This window comes from Miniopterus natalensis, chromosome 10, assembly GCF_054644295.1.
Source record: "Miniopterus natalensis isolate mMinNat1 chromosome 10, mMinNat1.hap1, whole genome shotgun sequence".
Classification (NCBI taxonomy): domain Eukaryota; kingdom Metazoa; phylum Chordata; class Mammalia; order Chiroptera; family Miniopteridae; genus Miniopterus; species Miniopterus natalensis.
Genome location: NC_142090.1, coordinates 73158459 through 73174705, shown reverse-complemented (window position 1 = coordinate 73174705; position 16247 = coordinate 73158459).

Sequence of the window (16247 nt, the reverse complement as noted above, 5' to 3'; positions counted from 1 at the left end):
TTGGAATTCTACAAATCTTTTATTTCTTGATATGGGTAGTGTTGAGGGCTCTACAATAATTCATTGGACTGTATATTTATTGTTTTATACATTTTTCCATGCATGTGTTATGTTTCCCAATTAAAAAATTAAAGAGCGTAAGTCTGGAGTCAGATTGCATTTTTTCTCAGCTCTACAGCTATATGACCTTGGGCAATCTCCATAACTTCTCCAAGCTTCAGTTTCCCCATCTGTTAAAAGGCAGAAATAAGAGTAACTATGTCATAAGGATGTCATGAGAATTAAAATGAAAATATGTGTTAGTGTGTAAAGCACATCGCATAGTGCTTGGCACATGGCAAGCCCTCAGGATATGTTGGTAGTTATCACTGTGACGACATTAAAGCATTAAAGACATGAGGTGAGTAAAATCACGAGCTGGTCCCTTGCAGTAGGGGGCAGGCGGAAGAAGATAAACACATGAACAGCCACAACAGAATGTGGTATCTGCCATATGGAGAGATAAAAACACATCTATCTGAATGGGGAAAGTCTGCATGGTAGCAGAGCACAAAGGAAAAGAGACAAAGGTCAAGTGCACAGAGCATGAGAAAATCTGGGTGCAGGTTACCTGAGAGATCTAATACGGTAGGCACTAGCCATGTGGCTTTTGAGAACTTGCAGTGTGGTTAGCGCGAATGGAAATGTGCTGAAGTGTGACATACACACCAAGTTTTGAAGATTTAGTACAGAAACAAATCTTAAATATTTCTAATAGTTTTAAAATAATGATTACATGTTAACATATTTTTATATATTCAGTTAAATGAAACACATTATTTAAATTTATTTTTTTATTTTTCAAATATGACTACAAGAAAAAATAAGATTGCATATGTGGCTTGCATTACATTTCTATTGGACAATGCTCCTATAGAGATACCATATATTTCTATAGGTATCTCTTTAAAAAAGAGAGATTTAAATATATATATACACACACACACACACACACACACACACACATACATATACATATACATATATATTTTTTAAAGGCTAGGACAAAGCAAGGGCCTTAAATGCCAAACTAAGGAATTTTTACTTAATCTGAAGAGCCATACAAACTTGTAAGACGAGGAGATGGTTATGTATTTGTCTATGAGAGCCTTTCACTATCTAATATTTATGTCAAACTATAAACACTTTACTATCCACTCTTTCCAGAGTCTGGTACAAGACACTCAATAACCTTCCTACTGATGTCATACTTGAGTTTCTGGACACCATACATATTTAACAAATGCTGTTTGATTCTCATAGAGTTTGGCAATATATCCCACTGCACTTTACAACTTAGAAACCATTCTCTTAGATGTAGTGGGATGTATTGCCATACTCCTCCCACTCATCTGTCAAAGACCTAGAATCAAAAGAATGTAATCAGCTGCTCAAATAAATTTAATTAGAGTTGAAGCCATTCCTTCCTGGAACTGAAGATAAAAACCATAGCCAACTAGTACCAGGCCCCAGATAGGAAAGTGCCTTGTCAGCAACATAACAGGGGAGAAGGCAGTCTGTTACTAAAAGGCAAGGCTAGTAATCTCATGCTAGCAAGAAACAGAGCCTTTCCAAAGGTTTAACTGTGTTGCCTCTAAAGAAATGTGTTAGAAACGGAGGGGGAGAAGGAATTGGAATTAGAGTACCTACGTCTACTCTTACTCAAGAGAGAGTGTGACACCGCTCAGGCCTGGAGGATTGCTCAGATTTGCTGAGACCATGAAAAGAACTCTGGACTAAACTTGTGGGGAAATGGTTCTTTCCTGAGAGTTTGAAATGGGAGAACAGGAGGAGGGAGAAACAGGTCAGAAATGAAGGGGGCCTCCCTTGGAAGATACCATTGTAGAAAAGGCCTAAAGCTAGGAGTGTCTTCCATTGTGCTTTGAGGGGTACACTCAGGTTAATGAAATCTTTGTTCCTTCTACATTGTGGTAGGTTTCTGTGATTTGCCTACAGTTCTATTTTTCCACATAGTGGTCTACAGGGTTTGGTCTGGGGGAGTCTGACAGGTTAGGGGAGGGAGGGCCTTGACCTGCCCCTCTTCTTTGGGGTTTGGGAATGTTAGAGGAGCCTACTAACCACAGGAAAAGCTCCTAATCAAGTTATGCCAAGCAGGTATTTTAATTCTCTCTCTGATGCTGGGAACTTATATTGTCCTATTCAAGTTTAGATCTTCCTTATAGAAACCAGATTGTATTCATTTAAACTCCCAGACATAACTTGCAAAAAGGCAAAGATGAACATTCCAATTATCAAGATCATCATGGCCATTATATTTCCTAGCAGACTTAATAAGGTCATGCTCATGTACACTCAGTGACATGGATTTTCACCAAACAGAAGGTGCAAATATGTATCTTTTTGGCTAACTTTTTCTATCCACAAAAATTACCTACATTTTGTTCATTATTATAAAATTCAGAATTACTACATGTAAACTAAATGAAATGGTAAATGTTATTGCATTCAAAACTGATCACTATACATTCTTTCAATGTAAGGAACTAGATTTAAAAATTAAAGCCTCCTAATTTTCTAAATTAGATAAAATTGATTCAACTTTTAATAACTCAGCCAGTTTCTTTGGCTATGTCTTATTTTACCCATTTGTTTAAAAGTGTATAGGTGTCTTTCTATTTACTCTTTCTCAAGCAGATTGTGAGATCTAGCCAATCAAGATGTATGGCATGCCCTGGCCAGCGTAGCCCAGTGGTTAGAGTGTCAGCCCAAGCACCGAAGGGTCTCGGATTCGATTCCTAGTTAAGGGCACATACCTGGGTTGCGGGTTCAATCCTCACTCCAGTCAGGGCGAGTGTGGGAGGCAACCAATCAATGTGTCTCTCTCCCATCAATGCTTCTCTCTCTCTCTTCCCCTTGCTCCTTCCCTTTTACTCTCTCTGAAAAATCAATGGAAAAAATATCCTCAGGTGAGGATTAACAAAAAAAAAAAAAAAAAGGTAAGACACTGTGAATTAAGAGAAAAGATGTTACATAGTGTAGAGTTGTATTAATATTTTTATCTAAGAATTATCCAACTTTATCATATTTAATTCTTACAGTCCCAAGAGCTTTGTCTATCATAGTTCCACTAACACGTTCTATAAAATTCACACATTCCAATACATTCCCCATTGTACACTGCTCAGATCAATTCTTTAGCAGAACAGATAGATGCAGCCTTGAAACTCTAGTCCCTGTCAGATCCATCTATTTCCACCCACACGCTGTCAGCCCTCTCTCTCAGATTCCACAAAAAGTGAGAGGGAGGGAATGAAGAGAAAGACTGGCAGGCATTAACTACACTCCCTAATTTCCTGCCTCCCTGCTCTGATGGCTGCTGAGAGCAGAGCACTCACACTGTCAGTTATCATACGAATAACTTTCTCCACCCAATCGCTTCATCAACGAGTATTTATGGAGCATCAGCTGCCCAGCTTTATGCCTAGTGCCTTGCAGAGCACACGGCAAGCACAAAACAGGCCCACACTTGGCAATTTTATGAGGAGGTTGGGAAAACAAGTCCAACAAAGAAAGTAATTAGTAAATATGATACTAGTGACAAGTATTATAGAAATTCAAGGTGATGTAACGTTTACCATGAACTTAACTCAGACCAGGTGGTAGATAAGTTCAATCATAAAAGGACATTGTTGACTTTGGAACCCTGTTCTTCCATTACCACGATTGTTGGGAAGTCATAACCAAAATGTTCTCTACAATGTATACAAACTACAGGATCTGTGGGGAAAAACACTGGCTGATATCCACATAATTTTGAAAGCATTTTTGCTATGTGGAAAAGTCAAGCAAGATAAGTGGATGGCGAGTGGCAAGGGAATGAGAACTATTTTGTGCAGGGTGGGGACAAAAGTAGGTTCACGGTTGTCCACATGGAAATAATACAATAACTAATAAATAGCAACGCAAGAACAAACTGTGGTTTGCATACTCACAAGCGTAAACCTACTTTTGCCCACCCCTGTACAGGGTGTTCAGGGAGGGCCTGTCTGAAGTGAGTGTCATGAGGCACCTCTGTATCCCCATAATAAATTTGCCTTGCCTGAAGCCGTCTCAGCTGAAGGTGTGGGGAGGATTTCTTGATTGCAGGCAACAAAAACTGGCCCATTATCTTAAGAAGAAAACATAAGGAACGATGTCAGGGGTGCAATGAATCGAGAGGAGGCTGTAGAACCCGCCTAAGGAAGGAGGTGAACAGGAAGCGAGGCGTCGGTGGAGTGTTCAGCGGTCCCACAACTGTCTTTCAAAAGGGCAGTGTGGCCAGAACACTCCCACCACCTCTGTGTGCTCGGCTAGCCTCTGCAGGTACATTTAATGAATGTTAATGATCTGTTCACCTCTGCATCATTTGCTCCAGACTTACAGCCCCAGGTGGGAGAGGCTGAAAAGTCAAGCCTAAGGCCACCTGCCAGCTCTCCAGCTGCAAAGGGGAGGGGAGGAAGAAACTGCCTTCTGGGGCAACCAAGGATGGGAGCACAGCACAGTCTCCCCAAAAGTCGCCATCTAATGCAGGTTTTCCCAAGTAGAAAGGCCTTGGATACCACCAAAAAAAGACAAAATTCTACTATTGTTTCTGTTTCTTGCAATTAAATCAGCCCTAACACAGCCCCCAGAGGAAGGCTGTAACCTAAGACCAAGTCTGAACAGAGAGCACAAAACAGTGTCTGTCTTAGGACATTTAATAAGCATAAACTGGGCACAATGCCAGCGTTAAAAACCCAAATGTGAGGGCAGGGAAGATTCTTGACTGAGTGATCCTTAAGGTCTATATAGGGAGAGAAAATATACGAAAGAGAAATTTCAAAATAAGATAGCCTATGCACAGGCAACAAATAATAATAATAATGTTATTGCTAACGGGAAACAGTTCGATGTAGTGCTTAAAATCCCTTGCTCCAGAACTAGACTGCCTGCATTTGAATCCTGCCTCATCCCTTACTAGGGGCAAAACCCCAGGGCCCATAACTTCTCTGGGCTGCAATTCCCTCATTTTAAAAAATGTGGGTAATAAACATACCTACCTTGTAGAATTCCAGTGAAGATCAAACTCAGATGAAAAATGCTTTATACTGTGCCTGGCCAACACATAGCAAGCACTAATACATGTTAGCTAAGTGAAGAGGTACTGTTTCTCTCTCTCCCTCCTTTCCTCTCTTTCTAAAAATCAATTTTAAAAAAAAACAAAACAGCCAGGCCAGGCATGGCTCAGCGGTTGAGCATCGACCTAGGATCCAGGAGATGGAAGTTTGATTCCCAGTCAAGGCACATGCTCAGGTTGTGGGCTCAATCCCCAGTCGGGGATGTGCAGGAGGCAGCTGATCAATGACCCTTTCATCATTGATGTTTCTATCTCTCTGTCCCTCTCCCTTCCTCTCTCTGAAATCAATAAAGATATATTTAAAGAAAGAAATAAAAAAAAATTTTAAAAGCATATCCTCCATTGAGGATTAAAAAAAATAGCTACTGTATTTCATTAGTATCAATTGATGTCACCAATTATAAAATACATCATTTTATGAATTTCCATTAAAGAAAATCACTTCTAATTAAACTCTGATGTAATGCTCTGATATAATGCTTTTCTTTTTTTTTCTTTTTTAATTTATCTTTATTGTTGAGGGTATTACAGGTGTCCCATTTTCCCCCCCAATTGACCCCCTCCACTTTGCTCCCATCCCCTGCCCAGGCCTTCACCCCGTTATTAACTGTGTCCATGGGTTATGCATATATGCATATAACTTGTATAATGCTTTTCTATAATTAGAATTTTTCTACACAGTCTCATCCTCATGACATCAAGAATATTGGTGGTGAAGCATTGCTTGAAAGAGTGCTCCCAGTTATCTCTGCGATTCCCTACCAAGATACTGACATCTGTTCTGTAAGTCACTCTGAACGGTAATTACATTCAACACATTTGGTACCAATAATGCATTTAACTCAGTTGAAGTAATGACAGTTTGAATAGCTATGACCACATTTATAGATAATTGCACCTATGTTGTAACTGCCACCTGGCTGACGATGAGTGCAGACACATCCTGATTTCAGAGACATTAACGTATGGAAAAATGTGAGTCTTAACCACTTACAAATTATTATAATTTTTAAAATTCAAAGAGACTCAGAAGACAGAAGTTTGTTCAGGAGCTCAAACTCTGTAGTTTTATAAACCGAAAGGACAAAAAGCAATAGTTTTGACAGATGTGTGCAGTGAATCATCTTTGTTGCTGTAAATTTGTAGAAAACTGTTAAAATTGTTACTATAGTGAGTACTTAAGGGAAAGTATTTTCAGAACTGCCAGGCCAAACTGACATACAGAGAAGTTTTCTCAGAATCCAAGAACTGTAAGTGTGAAAGGGAACCATACAAGAATTGAATCCATTCATTCTATATCATTCCTGACATCTAAAGGCCATCCAGCCTTTAAAAAAAAAAAAAAAAAAAATTCCTCCAATAATAGTAAACTCACAACTTTCAAAGGACAAGTCTCATCTTAGGGAAACTCTGTTTAAAGTTCTTACATATATATAAAAAATCTTGCCCTGGCCAGTGTGGCTCAGTCGGTTGAGTGTTGTCCTGTGTACCAAAAGGTCTCCAGTTTGATTCCCAGTCAGGGCACCAAAAAAAAAAAAATCTTACTATCTTACTTCCTTGCCATTCACCTCTTGGCCTGAATTGTATCCTTTAAGACCATACCCTCAAACATAGTCATTTTTTTTCCCACCACATGCCCCTCCACTCCATGTCTTCTGTTTCCCAAGGTTCATCAACTGTGAGGGTCAACAATTTGAGCTGAGCTCAGCTGTGTGATTCCTGCTGGTTTTATTTGGAATCACTTACGCAGCTGAAATCATCTGGCAGCTCGACTGGCACTGGGTGGTCTAAGATGGCCTCGCTCACATGTCTGTCGGTTATCCTGGTGATGAGCATAAGATCTCTCCAGATGGTCTCTTGTCCCCAAGAGGTCTCGACTACTTTACCAATAGTGTCAGGACAGTAAGAAACAGAGAGCAGAAGCTGCAAGGCCTCTTAAGACGCAGGCTAGGAACTCCCACAAGGGCAGTTCTGCCACATTCTATTGGCCAAAACAAGAAATAGGCCAGCTCAGATTAAAGGAGATAACAAACAGACTCCACTTCTTGTTGGGAGGAGCAGCAAAGTCACAACGCCAAGGGCTGCGTGTACCAGGAGGTGCTTAGCATTTTACTTGCATTATCTCACTTTCCTCAGCAACATATGGAGTAGGCACTATTATGTCATATTAGATATGAGGATGGCTGATACACTGAACAGATGGGACTAAGTTATAATTGGAAAAACAACTGTCTTTCTTTCCTCCACTTTCTATTCAAACCAGTTCTGAAGGGATGAAATCTAAGGCGAGTCCTGAGACCTTCCTGGTCACTCTTAGATAATAAAATATCTGCTTTTTAGGCTCCTGAAACAGTCTTGGTTCAGTAATTAAAATGTCCAGTCCCATGTAATAGGTCAACTTCCAACCTCTCATTTTGCAACCATCATAGTACTAAATGATTCAGGCAAGAATCATCACTGGATGCTAAACGTAGTTGGTAAAAGTTTGATGAGAAAAAGACTGACACTGTCTTGAAATATGTCCTTTCAAAATAGTCATTCATTACAAATGGGAAAATTGTAACTTTATGGCAGAGAAATCTGGCAGACACCACCATATCCAAATGATCAAAGTTAACACTAACAATAATGGGACAAATTGACACCATGTACTTTTTGATGTGATGTACTAAGAACACAGCATCAGTTATGAAATATTCCTGGTAAAAATTAAAAATTTTTAAAAATGCAAAATTAGAACCTAATCATGAGGAAACATCCAATAAACTCAAATTTTCTTATTTTCAAAAGTGAAACTTAGCTACATAAGATTATTTCTGTAAAGCTTTTGCTAAGGTTAATAATAACAATGAACGGTTTATACCAAACAACTGTGGCATAAATTTCCTTTTTTGCAAAGACCACAAATTGCTCCTTCTTGAAACTTTCTACTGTTTCATTTAATGTTTCTAATGTGTCTTGTATCTTGTCTAAATTAAATCCAATTACTTTCACAAAATTTAGCAAGCATTTTCCTCATGTGTTCAAGAGTGACACCGTATATGCCTCACCAAGATGTTCGATGTTTGTGCAGATCCACAGTGTTGCTTGTATTGCTTGATTTGTTCCAAAGAATATCATTACTATTGACATGATAAAAACCAACAAATTTGAACAAAGTTCATAAGTCATTTCATGAATGTTGGGCTAAAGTATGGCATGTGCGCCTTATTTTAGCAATACCTTTATCATAGGATTTATCATGCGTGGCGGAGGGCACAGTCGCAGACATACACCACTACTGCCACAGGTGCATCTGTGACGTAGGATTTACTCTTAGGGCATGCTCAGTCCCCTAAACTCTTAGTACCTTATAACATAAGCCTGGCATTGATGTTTTCAATGCACCTTGGACAAAGTCTCCGGGGCCTGCCTGAGGCAATGAACTAGACAGGCCACAAACAGAACCGGAGGAGAAAGGACTCTGTCCCCTCCCAAAGGCTGCATACTTATCAATTGGACAAAGAGAGAGTATAGGAAAGATCTAGTTTCTTTAAGAAATAAGAATATATCTATCAAGGGGTCTCAGGTCTAGGAAGAACACTAAGGAATGTGTAAACCCAAGTTATGGAGGGTCTTGGGAACAGCCTTGAAGAAGCTCTACCTGCCAGGAGCACTGGCATCAGCAGACAGGCTCAGTCCACTGAGCCAGCTCTTTCTTTTCTTTTCAGCTTTTTTTTTTCATTTTGAGCTCCAGTTTTGTATTTTCTATATCTTTGCTGACCTTGACTTGTACTCATTGTCAGTGATCCAAATTAAAAAATAATCTATAATATATTGAGTTTACACAGCTTAAATATATTTTCATTATAAAAGTAAATCACAATACATGTAAAGTAAAAATTAAAATGAAATTTCATATATAATTTCAAGTCTTTTTTTCTAAATTATTCAAAATTATTTATTACATTAAAATACCACATATAAATTATAATTAATGGATATCAGAGTATTCAGTCAAAATTGTTTAAGTCAAGCTAAATTTTAAATGTAGTTTTCTGAAAAGTTAAATATTTTAACATTTTTATTAAAATAAAACTATTCATAATTCTAACATTCAGCGTCCATTTAGTTGCCAATGTAAAGAGTCAGTTTTCCATTTTAAGCATGCTATGTCTAAACCACACATATATATATTAAGTAATATGAAATGTTCATTATTGCAACTGTCCCCAGCTGCTGTGTTTATCTGTTGCAAATACAATGTTACTGTAAAAGTACCGCAGACTGGATACCAAGAGAGAAGCAAGAAAATGGGCTCAGCACTACTGGGAAAAGACACTGTATTATGCAAGAATCTACCATTTTTGCAGCATCTGAGAGGAAGGATTTGTCAAGTAATTTGTTTACTCCCTTATCTAAGCATTTTTGCCACTCAAATGCTCCCTGTTCTCCCAAAACAAGTCCATCTCCAAGGCTGGCAGCAGTGCAACTTGCAGACTTTCACCACACTGTAATTCAGAGCCCACTTTTTAAAGACATAGGACAAGATATGTGAATGCATTTCCCTGGAGCCTAAATAGCATTAGCCACAACAGAAGATGAGTAGGGTGACACGCCAGGCTATGCCAGCCCTAAGTATCAAGTCAGTGACCAAGGTGCCCATGTGTACTTTAAGAAATGTCCTGTTTGTCTTTGTGACATGTGAAGATTTCTAAAGTGAAGGGTTCAGAGGAGAGGCTCCTCTTGCCAAGGCCAAAGGTACTGCTTCCTGTTCTTTGCTACAAACAAAACCATGATAAAGTCTAATTTCTGTCTCCTTTAGAATCCATGAAGAGCTCTGGGATACATACTCAGGAGTCCAATTGTTGGGTTACAAAGTATAAACCATTCTTAATTTCACTGAGTGTTGTTTTCTGGAACAGCTCTACTAGTTATACTCCCTTCTATAATAAAGTTTTTCTCTATTTTTCCATGCAAATATATCATTTTTCAAAACCAAAATGCTATTGGCCTTTACCTGTTGTTTCACAATTTAAAGTTCTCGTTTGTCTAGTTCGATATTGATCCATTGGCTGGATCCTTTAGGCAAAATTATCTAACCAGCAACCACTCGATTGTATTAGCATCTGAGCCAAATTTCTGAATCCTTCATTCAATTAATGTATTTGTTTATCTAGATCACAGACTTCAGTAAACTATTAGGAACTGTTCTAGGTATTGGGGGACCCACAGACAAACGATGCACAATCCCCTTCACTCGGGGACCTACATGAGTCTGGAAGATACATTGAGAAACCTATTTCAAAGCCTTGTAGAGGTCAAGATTTATTGTCATTTCTTCTTCCTCTCCTCCCCCTCCCCCTCCCCCTTCTTCTCCAAATCCTTTATCTTGTCAAAAGAAAGAAATTTAAGTTCACCTGAAAATAAATGTCCCCATCAAACTCTCACTTCTAATTATGTGTTTACTGTGTAAGAGCACACAAACGAGATTTTGAATAACCCTTTCTTGAACCTTGCCCAGGATCAAGACCAGGTCTGGGTATCCCACCATCTCCTTTTGGAAAATTCCCGCTGCCAATATCTGGTCTTGCCTTCATGCTCCTCGGGGTTCAAAGTAACACCTGTTCAGCTACTCATTCCGGGTGGCCTGAGTGTGTAGTCTAGACGAGCAACAATTATCTAGATCTCTGCCCCACTTGCATGCTTAACATTTTTCACCCATCTTGGCTCCAGTGTCTTCTAGTCCACTGTTGTTCTACCTTTTCTAGTTTGGAGACCATTGGCCTTGACAAAGACGACAGACTCAAAGAGCTCTGCTTATTCTGCCACTTGTTCCCATCACACAGTCAGCCCCAAGCATCACGCCTAACTCTTCATCTTTTTTGCTCTAACTATGATTATAAAGCCCTTTTATTTGTCCTTAGCAGATTTACGGTTCTCAATTCATTTGGGGCTTTGGTGTTCTTGATGCCATTTTTTTTTTAAAGATTTATGACACACTTTCTATTCATCCCTAGTCATATTTCCTTATTTCTATCATTAGTACACTTTCTATTAAAACCTGAATGAATCAGAAAATACCTCATACTATCACGTGGGCTTCTTCAAACAACTCTCTCTTCTTGATCGAGGTCATATAAAATTATGTAATCAGAATTGAATAATTGAGGATAACTCAATTCTCTTGATTATAGTACATCTAGCACAGCACAGGGCAAGTAAATATTTAATAAATGATGATAAATGGATGAAAATCTCATTCCATGGATTTATGCTTTTCTTTGAACTTCTTATGATTTTTTTGCAATTCTCAAGATACAGCTGGACATTCCTTTTGTTATAAAAATTTATGACTTATGTAGTCACTGTCTCTCTATGTTACTATCACTTTTACTTCCGTTAGTTCCAGTTTTTAAAGCACATGCATCTTTCCATGTTTGTAATTAGTGAAGATATTAACTCAATACTGTGGAAGCTGATCAGAAAAACCCTCTTGTGCCTGACATCCCTCACACCTACAGGTAATAATTTGCTTTTTTATGGTGAGCAGACTGCCAGCCAGTGACAACTGCTTTGAGGAAAGACCTGTGCCCTTTTCAAATTGTGAAGGTGCTGTTCCTTATCAGGAGAGAATCTAAAGCATCTTTAAATCCTCTGCTTATGCCCCTTTGGGTTAGAAATTTGTTTCCTTTTATTCTTGATACAGTTGCCTATAAAAACACATTGAGGGGATCAAATGTGTATCCCAAATAAGATGAAGAAAGCTGTGGTTAAATGTTGCCGTAAACTCACAATTTCTACCCTTGAAAAGGTTACAAAAGGAGGGCAGACCCCCCTCCCTGCTTCCCCTAACCTTTGCTGATAAGAGCTCAGCTGTCCCCACAGGCGCCTGTGCTGTGGGCTGTGGGCAAAACCCATCAGGAACCCCTTGTAGCCGGTTCTGAGCCCAGAGCCATGAAGACAATGACAGAACCCTGCCTTTGGCAGAAGCCTGAACACATGTGGTCATGTCTGGATATTGCTATGCTGTTTATTTGCTAAGGAATTAGAGAGACATGAACCCTGTTAATCAGTCTTTGTTGCTTCCATGCTTTAATCTCTACCCCATTGCATTCAAAAGAATTATGGTGTGGCTCCTGCCCAAGAGGGCAGGCAAACCAAATTTGGGAAGGCCTTGAGGCTGCTGCAGCAGGGAAACCCCTGACCTTGTTTCTGGCAGGATTGCACCGCCACCTGGCGGCTTTGAATCACCAAACCAGGTAGAGCATTCGTGCCTGCCATCGGCTAGTCTTCCCTCCGAGCTCGCCCTCTTCTGGCTGCAAAGGATACACAGAATGAATTCTTTGATAAGATTTGCAAACCCAAGTGAGTCACTGTGTTAAGATCTATCAAGCTCCCAGATAACTGAGCAACATATTAATTCAGAGGAGTGGCAGAGGCAGAATTTCAGGTACACCCCATTCGTTCCATCAGATAGATGTGTAACACCATGCGGTGTTAAACGCTGAGTATGTTTCCCAAGTCTAAGCACACACCCAAGAGTTAGGAGACTGGCTAAGATTTTCACAAGGTTCCAGTGCATTAATGGCAACTCTTGCCCAAGTGTGGGCTTCCGTGGTGCGGGAGGAGTCTCCCCTTCTCTGACCCCTGTGTTTGTGGGTGGCACCGTGACTGAGTCCTAACCAGTACAACAGAGGCACCCTTGCTCAGAAAATCATGGCTCCTTACAAAGGCAAGTGCAGCTGGGGCTGTGGTCCCTCTGTCACTGCATATGTGGCCACTGTCACACCTCATCCCCTGACCCTATGGGATATCGTGGGTCTCACCCCTGGCACATGGTAACACAAGATCTAATGGCTTGTTATAAAGGGCCCGAAACCTAAGTGCCAGCACCACCTAAAACACCCGGGGAAGTTAGCAAGCTCCTCACTAAATGTAAAACACCCATGGGAGCAGCCTGCCCACTGCTCGGCCAGGCATACCAACGTGCCAAAGCACGGCTTCTACGCTCTCAGGGCTCTAGGGAGTCAGCCCAATGATCCCACCACCATCGTGCTAGTGGAAGCTGACCCCAATCCTAGAGAATTCTGCTGGTCTGGCTGCCAGGGACATACATCCACTGGAAGTCATTCCAGTAACTCATAAGGTCAAATTGGGGGGGGGGATAACAGAGATTTAGAAACTGAAACATGAAAATGTATGTGCCTGGAGATTAAAGTTTTTTAAAAGGCCTTGTGCAGCAAGAGGGAGAAAAAGGGGCCGAACGACTGTTGAAAGTGTTGAATATTGGCTCTGAGCTAAGACTCACAACCACAGAAACAGCACAATTAGGTGGTATTTCCAAAGACCTTCCAAATGCATAACCTTTTAAAAGACCCCAGAACCAGAGGGCCAAATTCTTTTTTTTCCTTAAATTTTTTAATTTATTGATTTGACCTGGAGGGAGGGAGAGAGAGAAAGAGAGAAGTGAAATATCGATTTGTTGTTCTACTTATTTATGTATTCATTGGTTGCTTCTTGTATGTGCCCTGACAGGGGATCAAACCTAACCTTGGCCTATCAGGATGATGCTCTAACCAACTGAGCTACCCGGCCAGGGCCAGGACCAAATTCTTGAGAGACACGGGTGACCCTGACCCTTCTATCCTATTGAGGAGGCTCTGGAGGGAATAAACATTGCGCCTGGCTGTGGAAGAAATCCTCACCCACACTCCCAGATTTGACAGTCCCAAGGCCAGCCCCTGGGTTTCAGGCCTGCATCCCACTTCACAGAGCACCCTTTCCAATTCCTGGTCCTCGATCCCCATGCCAATTCCATCAAGGACCCACTAGTGGAACTGCGTGGATCTCAGAGGGGAGGGGAAAGGCCCTCATCCTGGCAAATGCCAGTCACGTTAGGAAATGAAATCCAAATAGAAACTCCAGCATCTAGGTAGCTATCAGTAGACTAAGGCTAGACCCCTTCTGCACCTAGAGGAAGAGGTTAATGGCCTCTTGTTCCAAAGCATGTTCACTCAACTATGAAGGCCTGCAAGCCAGAAGAATTCAAATGCTCTCTTTTGTTGTGATTAGTATTTCCATTGTGCACAGCCTGTAGGGTTGCTAGTAGACCCCTCAGCCCTAACCCTGTGTCAGGAGGTGTGCAGGAGCAAAATCATCCAGGTGCACATCTGCATGACAGGATGGCTGAGTGCCAGGTGCTGGCAGGCCCTGTTAGAAGTGCTATAGCCAGCCAGCCACCCGGTGTGCAGAGCTCACCTCCCTCTGCATTAAATGGTACCAATGGAAGTGATGCTTAAATGAGTCGCTCCCTTATCTCATGCCTCAAATTATATTCCAGGCAGAATGGCCCCCCCAATGTAAGCCAACATTCATCTGACGGGCAGGTTTGTGCTCTAAGACACTTACTATAGGTATAATGGGGTGATCTCTGGATCGTAAAGCTGCTATCCACAAAAATATCACTACAATTAGCCTATCAATGTGCCCAGAATCTATATAAACTGTGAGGGAGTCCCCACAAAGCTCAGTGGTGGATATTGCAAGCTCCTTTGCAAGGCACACCCCTGAGGATCCTATGGAGCTCACTGAGATCTGCTCAACTAGCAGTAGAGCCCAATCCTTGTAGGTGCATCCTGGGCTAGGTCTCTAGCATCTATACTCAGAACTTAATACCAGCCAGCCACCCCTACTCTTCATGGATCTCCACCTGGAAAAGCCACCCTTCTCCAGCCTGGCAGCCACCCCCTTCCCCCCTAAGCACACCAGCACCACAGATGACATGGCCCCAACCCGAGAGCTTACCTTCAGAGATGATTGTACCTCAAATGGTGATACCACACCCAAGAGAAACATGAGGACAACAATGTGCCCTCAGCTTCACTGTACACTGAAGCTGGACATTGAAGACTTTCCCCTCCCAGGTGACCTCCACACCAGGAGGGAAATGACCTAGGGTGACTATTAACCTTGGAGCTGAGTTGCAAAAATGCCTCCAGGTAATCGACCTTGAAAATCCCATAGCATACTATCCTGAAATAGCTAACTGCTTGCCCCAGAACCTCGCTTCTATCAAAACACTTGCTAAACTGTAAGTCCCCGGTAGCATTAGACATCATCCCACCTTTATGGCAGGCCAAACAACGTATCCTAACCACACGAGCCATAATAAAGCAATTCTTTGCAGCACCCCTAGCTTGACCTGCTTAGCCTGGGGTTAGGGCTCTCCTGCTGCTGTATTCACTGCTCACTCTACTAGATTGCAGCTTTTGTTTTCCACCTGACACACCCATGACAGACCCTGCTCCTCCAGGCATTCCCACAACCGCCAGCACCTCCTCCACACCAGAAATTGCCTCCTCCATACCTCTCCACATCTTATCCATAAGCCCCTCCCCCTTGTATGCCACGACCCTGTCCCACACCTCAATCAAATGGGCCAGATCTGACACAACTATATTCATACAAACCTCCAAGATAGCAGCGCAGGCCTTGCAAGTAAAAAGATGTTGGATCTGTCACCACACAGGGTCAGACCTAAAGCCCCCTGTCACTATCCCATGGTTCTTCTTAGTGATCAGCACCTTGTGCTAATTTCCTCCAAAACACATGCTGCATTTAGGCTAAACCAAACCGTTATTAAACCCCAAAAAGAACACCCTGTGAGTAAGCACCAAAATAATTAACATGAATGGTGATGGGTAATCAGCTGACATTAGATTTCTTATCGGCTGGACACAGCAGAATCTGCTCTTTACAGAGCACTTCTTGCTGCATGTACATTAACAACTCAAGACAGGCACAGGCCAGCTTCCATGAGATGTGTCAAGGTTCACAGGTCATGCATTATGTAACTATTTCAACAAATTCCCCCAGTCCTTGAGGTCCCTGATTTGTTCTCATGACTCTCACCATCCACCTGCGGGCAACAGATCTCAAACAGTAGCAAGTCTATTCATCATAGGCTTCACCATTATTATATTTAGTGAGGGGACTGGAGATACCATCTATTTCTAATATCTCTGATCCTGAAGGATCCTCTTCTAAACTCCCACTAACACAGATCCGAAGAGGAGAGTTAGCCTCAAATAACCAAAACTTCCTCATGTGT